At 38.8% G+C, this 12,351-nt stretch overlaps 1 long non-coding RNA gene across 1 annotated transcript in view; it reads right to left on the reverse strand.

The window, feature by feature from the left end:
• Positions 1–8,412: 8,412 nt before the first annotated feature.
• Positions 8,413–12,351, reverse strand: part of LOC138158953 (uncharacterized) — a 26,933-nt gene continuing 22,994 nt past the window's right edge. The window contains exon 2 of the long non-coding RNA XR_011167771.1: positions 8,413–8,502. This is a non-coding gene — a long non-coding RNA (uncharacterized lncRNA). The remainder of the gene's footprint in view (positions 8,503–12,351) is intronic.

A 12,351-nucleotide genomic window follows, 5' to 3' on the forward strand; every position in this document is an offset into this window, starting at 1 on the left:
CTTCCAATTCATGTAAAAGGAGACTGAACAAACATTGGAGCTACAGAACCCACAAAATGACACAGAGAAACTAACCTCCTGCTGAGGACAGCCTGGCAGGCCGGCCCGAATCACCAGCACAGAAATCTGGGAGCCAACCTCAGCCCTGCCCAAGCCAGAGGTTTTAGCCCCAGGGTGGGCCTGACCAACCACAGGCTAGAGGGACTCCAGATAACCAGCAGCTGTGGACATTTCCAGGATTATCAACACATGGATGCTAAAGACAAAGTGAGAGGACAGTGCAGTGTGGACTTTGGGATCCACTAGTTGGGAGTGAGTTGGCCTCTTCCCCTGGGGCATGAAGCTGCTGAGGCACTGAACTTGCAGATTGTAGGGGGAGCAAGAGACCAGCCTGATGGGTAATCGCTCTTGCTTTAACCTGCTTGGATATGGATTGCGAGCTAGGCTGGAGGTCCTGGGGTGTCTAGCTTGCCAAAGCATGTGGAGGCTTCAGAGAGGGCACTCAACTAATACCTCTGGCAGCTGAGGAAACCCCAGCATTTTGAATGAAGCTCCTGTGTCTGGTGGCAGAGTCCTACTGTGGCAAAAAGCCCAGGGGTCAAGTAACTGAGTGGCGACATGACCAGGCAAAGGAAGCAAACCAAAAAGAAGATTCCAACATTAGACTCCTATTTTGAGGACAAAAAGGATCAAAGCATGCAACAGGAGGAAGACAGTGAAGTCAGAACTCCTGCACCAAAAGCTTCCAAGAAAAATATGAGCTGGTTACAGGCCATACAGGACCTTAAGAAGCAGATAAGAGAAATGGAGGAAAAATTGGAAAGAGAAATGAGAATGATGAAAGAAAATTATGAAATGAGAGCCAACAGCCTGACTGAGGAAAATAACACCTTAAAAAAATAGACTAACTCAAATGGCAAAAGAGGTTCAAAAAGGCAATGAGGAGAAGAATGCCTTAAAAAGCCAAATTTGCCAGATGGAAAAAGAATCTCAAAAGCTCACTGAGGAGAATCATTCCTTCAGGATTAGATTGGAGCAAGTGGAAGCTAGTGACTTTATGAGAAATCAAGATGCTATTAAACAGATCCAAAGAAATGAAAGAATAGAGGGCAATGTGAAATATCTCATGGGAAAAACACTGACCTGGAAAATAGATCCAGGAGAGATAATTAAAAAATTATTGGACTACCTGAAAGCCATGATCAAAAAAAGAACCTAGAAATCATCCTCCAAGAAATTCTCAAGGAAAACTGCCCTGATGTTTTAGAATCAGAGGGCAAAATAGAGGTTGAAAGAATCCACTAATCACCTCTTGAAAAAGATCCCAAAAAGAAAACTCCTAGGAATATTGTAGCCAGGTTCCAAAATTCCCAGATCAAGGAGAGAATATTACAAGCAGCCAGGAAGAAACAATTTGAATATTGTGGAAACACGATCAGGATAACACAGGATCAGGCAGCTTCTAGAGGGATTGAAGGGCTTTTAATATGATATTCCAGAGGTCAAAGGAGCTGAGATTAAAACCAAGAATCACCTACCCAGCAAAACTGAGTATCATGTTTCAGGGGAAAATATGGTCATTCAGTGGAATAGAGGACTTTCAAGCATTCTTGATGAAAAAAACAGAGTTGAATAGAAAATCTGACATTCAGATGCAAGAAGCAAGAGAAGCATGAGAAGGTAAATAGGGAAAAGAAATCATAAGGAACTTATCAAAGTTGAACTATTAACATTCCTACATGGAAAAATGATAATTGTAACTGATGAAACTTTTCTCAGTTTGAAAATAGTTGAAGGGAATAGAAATAGATATAGATATATGTTTATATCAGAGGGTATGTGGGCGTATGAATACATATGTGGATGTGTGTATATGTTTACAGGTATGCATAGATAGAGGGAATAGGACCAATTAAATAGGAAGGGATGATACTTAAAAGGTGACATTAAGAGGTGAGAGAGGAATATAATGAGAAGAGATGGGGAAAGACAGAATGGGGTAAGCTATCTCATATAGAAGAGGCAAGGGAAAATGTTTACAATGGAGGTGAAGAATAGGAAGGCAAAAGGGAATGAATGGGTCAACCTTATTCCCATTGAATTTGGCTCAGGGAGGGACTGACATACACACTAAATAGAGTATCTCACCCTACAGGAGAGTAGGGGGAAAGGGGATGAGAGGGGGGATGATAGAAGGGAGGGCAGGCTGGGGGGGAGGGAAGTTGGAAGCACCCACTTTTGAAAAGGGACAGGATCAAAGTAGAGAATAGAGCAAGTGGGGGGATAGGAGGGAGGGAAATATAGTCAGTCTTTTACAATATATCTACTATGTTATTGTTTTGCATTAGCCACACATGTACAACCTATACTGAATTGTTTATCTTCCCAGTAAGGGTGGATGACAAGGGAAGAAGGAAATTAATCTGGAATTAAAAGTTTCAAAATCAAATGTTTAAAAATATATACATATACTATTATTAATACTATTTTACATGTAATTGGGAAAAGATATACAGGCCCTGGGGCATAGAGATCCACCATACCCTACTGGAAAAGTCGAAGGGGGTATAGGAGAAAATATGGGAGAGAGCAGATTGGAGGAGGGGATATCCTGTGGGACTGCTATTTTGGGGCGGTGGGTAGGGGAAAAAAGGGGAGAAAAATTGTAACTCAAAATATGGCAGAAATGAATGATGTAAATCAGAAGTTAATAAAGCATTTGAAAAAAAAGTGACAGAACCAAAACTAGAATGCCAGTTTCCTGAACTCTACTAGTGATGTGACTTCTGACTCCTAAAGTTTTCTACTAACTGTTTTTAAATAGTTTGAAGACTGCTTTTAGGACATAAGGGAGAACAGACATTTTTTAAGCATCTACTAATTGTCAGTCATTGTTTTAAGCATTTTGTAAATATCTCATTTGCTCCTCCCAACAATTCTGTGAGATAGGTGATACTATTACTCCCACTTTATAGTTGAGGTAACTGAGGTAGATAGAGGTAAAGTGACTTGCCCAGGGTCACAAAGCTTTTAAGTGTCTGAGGCAATATTTGAACCTAGGTTTTTCTGACTTCATGTCTAGTGCTCCAAGCACTGGGAAACCTAGCTGCACCTACTCAGAGAGTAAAACCTACAAGCTTTACAGCATGAGCTTTCTGACAGTGATTTCAGCTGCTTACAAATATTTTGTGTGTGTGTGTGTGTGTGTGTGTGTGTGTGTGTGTGTGTGCTTGTTTCTTAGTTCTGTGTTCTAGATGCTTGAGATTGCTCTAAATCTGACCTCTGAATGCATGGTCATTTGGGAGAATTTTTTGGATAGCAGAGGGCAGGCCTTAATTTACATAAATTCTTGCAATATCCTACCTTCTTTGTAATTAATAGAGATACAGAGGAACCTCAAGTTCATTGAGTTAATCTTGTTCTGTTTCCTGATTAATCTGATCACACCCCATGCTGACTGCTCCTTTGTCTTTATTTCCTCAATAGTTTTATAGTTTGTACTATACTCTCTGGAATTTGCTTATATTCAATTAATTCAGTGTTTGTCATGACAACACAATTAGAATGATTCAATGGAACTGGTCCTGGATTGGGAATGGGGAGATGTGGCCCCTGACACTGACAAGTCACATGTCCTTAGGAAAGAGATAATTGGAATCCTGGGATTCTGGAGCTGGAAGGAAATCCTCCAATACCTGAATTCTTCCATTTTAAATAAGAAGGTTGAGGCTAATACTACTAAAATTAATTCACACTTTTAATGCCATTCTGATCAAATAACCAAGGGAATATTCCATAGAACTTGCCAAAATAACAAAATTAATTTGAAAAACAAAAGATTTAGAACATTGGGGGAAATGGTAAAAAGAAGTAGGGATGAAGAAGAAACAGCATTTCCAGATCCAAATTATATTTTAAAGCAACAGTCATCAAAACCATCTGGTGTTAGTTTGAAAAATAGAGATTGATTAGTGGAACGGACTAGAAAAGGGGGAATCAGAAACAATAGAACTCAATAACCCAGCATTTGATAAAGTGGAAAACCTAGAAAAGGGCTCCCTATGTGATTTTAAAAAAAAAACTGCTGGGGAAATTTGAAAGCAATCTGGCAGAAATTAGGCTTAAACCAACACCTCATACCATATTCCACCATAGAATCTAAATGGATATACAACCTTAATATTAAAGATCATACCATAAAAACATTGGAAGAGAAACAGATCATTTATCTTTCACAGCTACCAGTAAGATATATATTCTTAACCAAACAAGAGATAGAGACAATTACAAAAGATAAAATAGATAATTTTGGTTATATATAACTGAAAAGCTTCTCAACAGACAAAATTAGCATACCTAGAATAAGAAAGGAAGTGTTTGAATGGGGGAGGGGAAGAAAGGACACTGAGTTAGGATGAGGAGTGTTATGAGAGAAACAGCCAGTAGGCAGGTGTTTCTGTATTATAGAGTTCTTAGAGGGAAGTGATATGTAAGAAGATTAGAAAGGTTGTGAAGGACTTTAAAAACCAAAAAAGAGGATTTCATATTTAATCCTTGAAGTAACGGGGAGCAAGTGAAATCTTTTGAGGGGAAGAGTATATGTGACAGGGTCAGATCTGTACTTTAGGGAGATCACTTTAATAGCTGAGTAGAGAATGGATTAGAATGGGGAGACTTGAGGTGGGGAGACAAATCAGAAGTTTATTGCAATTGTCCAGACATGAGGTGATGAAAGCCTATACCAGAGTAGTGACTATGGGCATAGAGAAAAGGGAATAGGTGTTGTCAAAGTAGAAATGATAAGATCTTGCAATGGATTAAATATGTAAAACAAGTGTGAGCCAGGAGTCCAGGATGACACACAGGATATAAGCCTGGGTACCTTGGAGGATGATAGCACCCTCAAGAAGTTCATAAGAGAGGAGGGTTTGGGGGAACATGCTAAGTTTGAAATGTTGTGGGAGATAAAGATTCTGAGGGGCACAGGTAAGGAAAGAGTCCATTTTAGGCATAGGAGGTGGACTGTTTGAATGTAAGAAGGCAGGAGGTAGAATGTAGAGCTCACAAGAATAGATGTCAATTGGGATAGAGTGCTTACAGGGGCATAATGAGTAATAAAGATGGAAAGATAGATTGGGGTCCAACTGTGGAGGGACTTAAATGCCAGGCTATGTGATCTGAATTCTATTTAGAAGCAATAAGGCACCTCTGCACATTTTTGAGAGAAGGAATAGTAAGTATTGTCAGATCTGTTCTTTAACATTTTTTTTGCCCACTGTGTGACAATTGGGTTGCAGAAGAGTACCTTTGCCTATGACAGTCACAAACATAGCTAGCCTTTGACCTGAGAACATGTATGTGGCATGCCTCCTTGTAGGCTTTTCTAATGTCTCCATTAGATGGTAGTCATGGCAGAGTAGAAAGTACTTTCCCCTGAGATACAGAAAATCTGGGTTTTATTCTTGCCTCTGTTGTTCTGCTGTTTCACCATTGTGTGACCTTTCAACGTATCTCAGACTTTTCACAACTAGTAGGATCAAAGCAGATCTATCTGGTGAGTGTTGAGGAGAAGGGTGAGCTCTGAGAATATTCCAACTTCTCTAGGATGTTCTGTCAATGCACGTGTCTCAGGGAAGCTTCCTTCTAAAGACGAGATGAAATACCATGGGTGAGGAAGAGCATCACATAGGAAGAGGAGCAATATGAAATAATTTTGGAAAGGCAGTTTAAAGTTAGTTTGTGAAGGACTTTAATGCCAAATAGAGGAGTTTGTATATCTTCTAGAGGCAACCTATAGACTGACCAATTGCTTTCTGCCACCCAAAATTAGTGTGATAAGAAAAGACTGATGATGGCTCAGGTAGGATTTGGATATGGGCGTCTACAGAATCAGCTCTTAGGAGATGCATTCTAGGGACACTGCACTAATCATCTCATGTGCATGTGTATATATACATAATATGTAGTATGTGTGTATAAATATGTATAAAAAACCATCTTCTGTAAGAGATTTTCTGTGCCTTCCCTCCTGCTACACTACTTTCTCTCTCTCTCTCTCTCTTCATATATGAATATACATATATACACACAGAGGAGAAAAGAGGAGGACTGGAGAATTCATTAAGTGCCTACTATGTACCTGATATTGTGTTTATACATATCTCATTTGATCCTCACAACAACTCTGGGAGGTGGGTGCTATTATGATCCTTATTTGACAGCTGAGGAAAATGAGACAGAGGTTAAGACTTGGGTCAAATAATGGTGTATATACACAAATCTATTTACATGCTATATTCCTCTTAAAAGAATGTAAACTCCTTGAAGGTAGGATTTAAAAAAAAAACTTGTACAACTCAACACCCAACCCAGATTCTTTCATGTAGCAGTTATTTTTAATGTTTATTGGATAGATTTATATCACTTCCCCTCTTTGGGTCTCACAAAATGAAACTCAGAGTTCATCTAGTTCAACCTCCACTTTTTTTTGCAGATGAGGAAACTGAGACCCAGAGCAATTAAGTAATTTTTCCCAAGGTCACACAGGTAGCAAGAATCAGTGGCAGGATTTGAACCCAGATCCTCTGGATGAACCCAGAACTAAGTTCATCATGTGTAAAATGAAGGAATTGAAGTAGATTATCCTTCAGGTATCTCCTAAATTTAAGTTATACAGAATTTTATGACACCTTTAAATCACCCTTGAATTTTATGAATCACCAAAATTATTTTTGCCACTTTTGGGTTTTCCACCTAGCTAACTGATAGTGTCTAAGCCAATTTGCAAAGCAAATTTCTTCCAGCAGGAATAAGTGTATTATACTTTGAGTCAATAATGAATTCTGAAGTGATGAACATTTGCATGCAACTTTTTATCAATATGTAAACAATCAAAGAAAAGCAGGAAACCATTGGACAATAATTAAATTACTCTGTAACAGTTCGATTTTTTGTGTGCCAAGATTTGGCAGACAGTTCATTCTATCATGTGAACATAATAGCTAATAGCTACCGTTTATATAGCACCACAGTCAAAGTGAGAATTCTGAAAGACCTTAGCTTAAAAAGACCAAGGTCCCCCACTGCATCCTGGGCCTTCTCCAGTTGTCTGATCTCTATCTCACCACTGGACTCAGCTCCAAAGGAGAAAGTGAGGCTGGTGACTTTGCACAGCCCTCCCTCACTTAAGTCCAATTGACTTGCATGTCATGACATCATCTTCCTGATGTCATGGTCCTCTTAGAGAATGAAGGACAAACCACAATCATAATCAAACAGGCCGATGACTGTGCAAAGTGCCTTACAAATGCTGTCTTATTTGATCCTCACAACAACCCTAGTGCTATATTATTTCCATTTTGCAGTTGAGGAAGTTGAGGCAGACGGAAGTGAAGTGACTCGTCACAGCTGGGGACAGTTGTAACATAAGAGTACAAATTTGAACTCAGGTCTCACTCCATAACGAGTGCTCTACCCCCTGGGCCATCTCTCTGCCTCAAATAATATACTAATAACATGATATACAATCTGTTTTGAGGGAAATACATCTCCACACATACATGCCTGAACCATACAAACCTGGTTCTTTAAGTTCTGTAGCCTCTAGTCACAGACCCAGCTCCACATGTAGACTTGAAAGGACTGCCTTTGGGTTGTCCATATAAAGGACCATGTTCTTCCCCCCTGGCTGTCTCATCTTATTATTATAAATTAAAAAAATCTCTTAATCGTCTCCTTAATTCTTTTACCTGATATCTATCCATCACAACCCTTGGTGCCTCAAATCATCTTCTTTTAATCATTTATTACTTGACTCCCCATTGCTCATGCCTTTCCTCTGAGATTACCTTCCATTTATATTATACATATACTGCATATATACAGTATATACCTTGTATGTACATAATTATTTGCATGTTATCTCCTCTATTAAAATATGAACTCTTTGAAGACAGGGATGATATCTTTGCTTCTAGTATACAGTGTAAATGTAATTTTATTTGATGAACTTTAATTTAGTTTTCAAAATTCTTCCTGGTCACCTGAACCTGACAGGTGTTAGAATTGGCAATTCTGTTCCTTATATTTGAAGATGCTTGTTCTACTTACCTCACAAATTAATTGGGAGGCTTATAATAGACTCATAAATTCAGAGCTAGAGGAGACCTCAGAAGTCTGCTGGCCTCCCTCCCGTGTTTTACAGATGAGGAAACTGAGGCACAGAGTGGCTAAATGAAATGGCAAAGGGCACACGAAGCTGGGATTTGAACTCCAGTCTTTTTACGTCAAAATCAGAAAACTTCCCACTGTGCAACACTATCTTTTCAATATGACATTTAAGCATGTTGTAACTATAAAGCCATATATCTACACAAGCTATTAAAACTGAAATGTTATTGTCATTCTAGCTCACCTCCATCATGCCATTCTGCAAGTTCATCATGGTGTAGAATTCAGAAAGTTCAGCCAGAGAGACTGGAGCACTTGCAGAATTTGCTTCTTCTAGTTAGTAAAAAGATGGGTACAGTAAAACAGAGTTGGTGGAGCTGTGAATTGGTCCAACCATTCTAAAAGTCATTTTGGAATTATGCTAAGAAAGTGACTCAAGTCCAACCTTTTGTCCTTAAGATCCTGTTGGGAGGCATATACCCCAAGGTCAGTGATAAAAGAAAGGTCCCTTATTTACCAAGCTATTTATAGCAGCACTTTTCTTGACTGTTGTTGCAAAGAACAGGCAACAAAATAAATGTTTACCTATGTGGGGTAGTAGCTAGGAACATTGCAGTACATAAATGCAATGTAATATTACTGTGTTGCAAAAAATGATGAATGTGATGACTAATAGGAAGAATTGCAAAATAAATTAATCAGAAACAGAAAAATAACATACAAAATCAAGGCAACAATGTAAATAGAAAGAACAACAAAATAACAGAATACTGTGACAGTATAATCACCAAATTGGCTAAAAGAAGATTTAGGCAACCTTGTTTGCAGATATAGGGACCTATGGGAGTGGAACACTGCATATAATGCCAGAGCTTGGGGGTTGGGGGGTGAGGGTTGTATGTTGGTTAGTTTTGCTGAACTGTTTTTTCCTCTTTTTTTATTCTTTGTTACAGGAGACCAATTACTATAAGAGACATATAGGGAAATGCGGATTATATACAAACTAAATATGTCAATATTTTTTCAAAGGAAAAAAAAAACACCTTGATTTTTCCAAAGAGAAATAACTTGTGTAGTTAAAATGACCAATCCTGGTCCTGAGGAAGAAATGAGATAATGTACCTCCCTCCCTTCCCTTTATTTACATGACCATCACCTTAGTTCTTACCCTCCTTATCTCTCTGCTAGACTATTGCAATGGCCTCTGAATTGTTCTCCCTATCTTGTCTCTGCCCTTTCTAGTCCATCTTCCACATAGCTGCCACAGTGATTTTACTTAATTGCAGATCTTACCACATAACTCTCCTACTCAAGAAATTCCAGCAACTCCCATTGCCTCTAACTCTTTTATTTGGCTTTTAAAGCTCTTTGTGGCTGTCCCCAAATTATATTTGTAGCCTCATCTTATATTACTCCCCTTCCCATATTCTTTGGTCCAACCAAACCAACCTTCTCTCTGTTCTTCATACATGCCACTCCATTTCCAATCTTCATATCTTTCCATTGTCTATTCTAAATGCCTGCCCCATGCCTGTAGTGCACTCTTTCCTCACCTCTACCTCACAAAATCTCTATCTTCCTTCAAGATGCAACTCAAGCACCACTTTCTATATGAAGCCTTTGATAGCAGATCTCTATGTGGTATATAACCTCTTTGTATTTATTCATTCTGTATATACAGAATGTCCACTGGGCCATCTAGTATTTGAGCCTCCCAACAAGCCTGAAATGGGCACTCATTTTACAGATGGGGAAACTGAAATGGAAAGAAGTTAATTGCCTGGAGTTTTTATTATATATAATATACATACATACATAGATTGTGTAATCTTCAGCTAGGATAAGGGTTCTTGATCATTTTTGTTTCATGCACCCTTTTGGAAATCTAGTAAGCCAATGGACCTCTTTGCAGAACAATAATTTAAAAAAAACTTTATAATTGAAGGAAATTCTAAATTTCATCTAGAAGCTAGTAAAAATAAAGATGTGATTCCTTCCCCCCCCCCCCTTATTCTGAGATCTATCCATGGTCTATGGATCCAAGTTAAGGACCTCTAGTCTAGAAGACCATGGAGGCCACCTAATCTAGCTCCCTCATTTTCTAGATGAGTAATATGAGGTCCAAGGAGGCTAAGTGATTCACTTAAAGTTACAAAGGCAATAAACCTCAAAGGTGGAATCTGAACCCAGGCCCTCTGACTCTAGGGCCAATGCTAATTTGCACATACCATGTTGCCTTTTCTAAATGCTTAATAAATGGTTTTTTGATTGATTTTAATGTATGTTTGTTTCCTTTGAAAGAATATAAACTCTTGAGAGGATTGTTTCTTTTATTTTCTATTTTTTTGTTTTGTTTTGATTTTTTGTATTTGTATCCCTAGAGACTATAAAAGAGCTTGGAACTTAATAGTTGTTGTTGTTGAGTCATTTTCAGTCATGTTTGACTTTTCATGACCCCATTTGGGGTTTTCTTAGAAAAAATACTGCAGGGACGGCCAGGTGGCTCAGCGAGTAAGAGTACCGGCTCCAGTGTTGGGACGACCTGGAGATCGAATCCCGGGCTCAGACACTCAGCACCACACCCAGAAATAACTGGCCATGTAACCTTGAGCAAGTTACTTAACCCCAATTGCTTAGGGGCGGCCAGGTGGCTCAGCGAGTAAGAGTACCAGCTCCAGTGTTGGGACGACCTGGAGATCGAATCCCGGGCTCAGACACTCAGCACCACACCCAGAAATAACTGGCCGTGTAACCTTGAGCAAGTTACTTAATCCTGATTGCTTAAAAGAAATTTAAAAAAAAATTAAAAAATTAAAAAAAAAGAAAAAATACTGCAGTGGTTTGTCATTTTATTCTCCATCTCATTTTATATATAAGGAATGGAGGTAAACAGGGTTAAACAACTTCCCCAGGGTCACACAGAGAGTAAGTCTGAGACTGGATTTGAACTCATGAAGATAAATTTTCCTGACTTCAGGCCTATCCACTCTATCCAGTATGCCACCTAGCTGCCTTGAAACTTAATAGTAGTCACTTAATAAATGTGGGTTGATTGATAATATTCCCATTTGATAGATGAGGGAATGGAGACTCAGAAAGCTAACTTTTTCACAGTCATACAGCTAAACAAATTCCAGGAATCAGGATTTGGTTTCAGCACTTGTTGGCTTTAAGACCAGCACCATATTCACTATACCACAAGCTATCTTCTTATGAATGCAATTTCTAGTCTAAGAAAAGCATCAGTAAGGGCTAAATGAAATCTAGCAATGCAGTATTGCTGACTTCTACATGACATGACTAACCAATGCCTCCTGCCAGGGAAAGCCTACAATATAGTGGAATATGGCTGTGTGCTATTAGTTAGAGATCATCCCAAATACTTTCCTCACCAATTTGCAGCTATGTGAAATTGTACCTTTAATACCCCATTCCTTTGACTTAAGATGCTGGATTCTGTTATAATGCTTTGCACACTTTAAGGTAATGGTCTTTTATTATCATAATTTTATAATTGAGAAAAAATGTGATTTGTCTGGGGTCACTGTAGCACAATGTGATATTCACAGTGCCTATGGTAGCTATGAAATTGCTGGAGTAATTCTGAATCACAAAATATAACAGACTCTCCACATAAAAGACAAAACCAAAACATTTATTTAAACACCAGAAAGCCAAATCCCAACACCAGAAAGCCAAATTCATCATAGCAACAAAGAAATCTATACACAATAACAATGTAGAGGGCACTGCCATCCCCAAGTCTTCCCCCTCCTAAGGCCTTCCTACAAATGAACACTAATAGATCATTGTCTGCTTCTTCTCTCTCCCTCAGTTCTAACTATTCTGACCAACTTCCTTGTTCCACCCTTCCTGCTCCACCCCTTCCTGTTGCACCATTCAGCAAGCTCCTCCCACCATAGGCTTCATGTGATTCCAACTTATGTGATTTAGGCTTCCATGTTACTTAAGCAGGTCACATGGGCCTCTTAATAGATGGGAAAGATCTTCCCATTTACATTACCATTAAAGTCACACAAATAGTAAGTATCAGATCTAGGAATCAAACTCAGATCTTCTGATTTCAAGGCCAATGCTCACTCTACTGTCACATTGCTTTTCTGCTTTCTTTTCTTTTGTTTGATTTCTCTCTCTCTCTCTCTCTCTCTCTCTCTCTCTCTC

The sequence above is a fragment of the Petaurus breviceps genome, unplaced genomic scaffold (assembly GCF_028583685.1).
Source record: "Petaurus breviceps papuanus isolate PSGF00001 unplaced genomic scaffold, PetGlider_PUasm1.0 175, whole genome shotgun sequence".
NCBI lineage: Eukaryota > Metazoa > Chordata > Mammalia > Diprotodontia > Petauridae > Petaurus > Petaurus breviceps.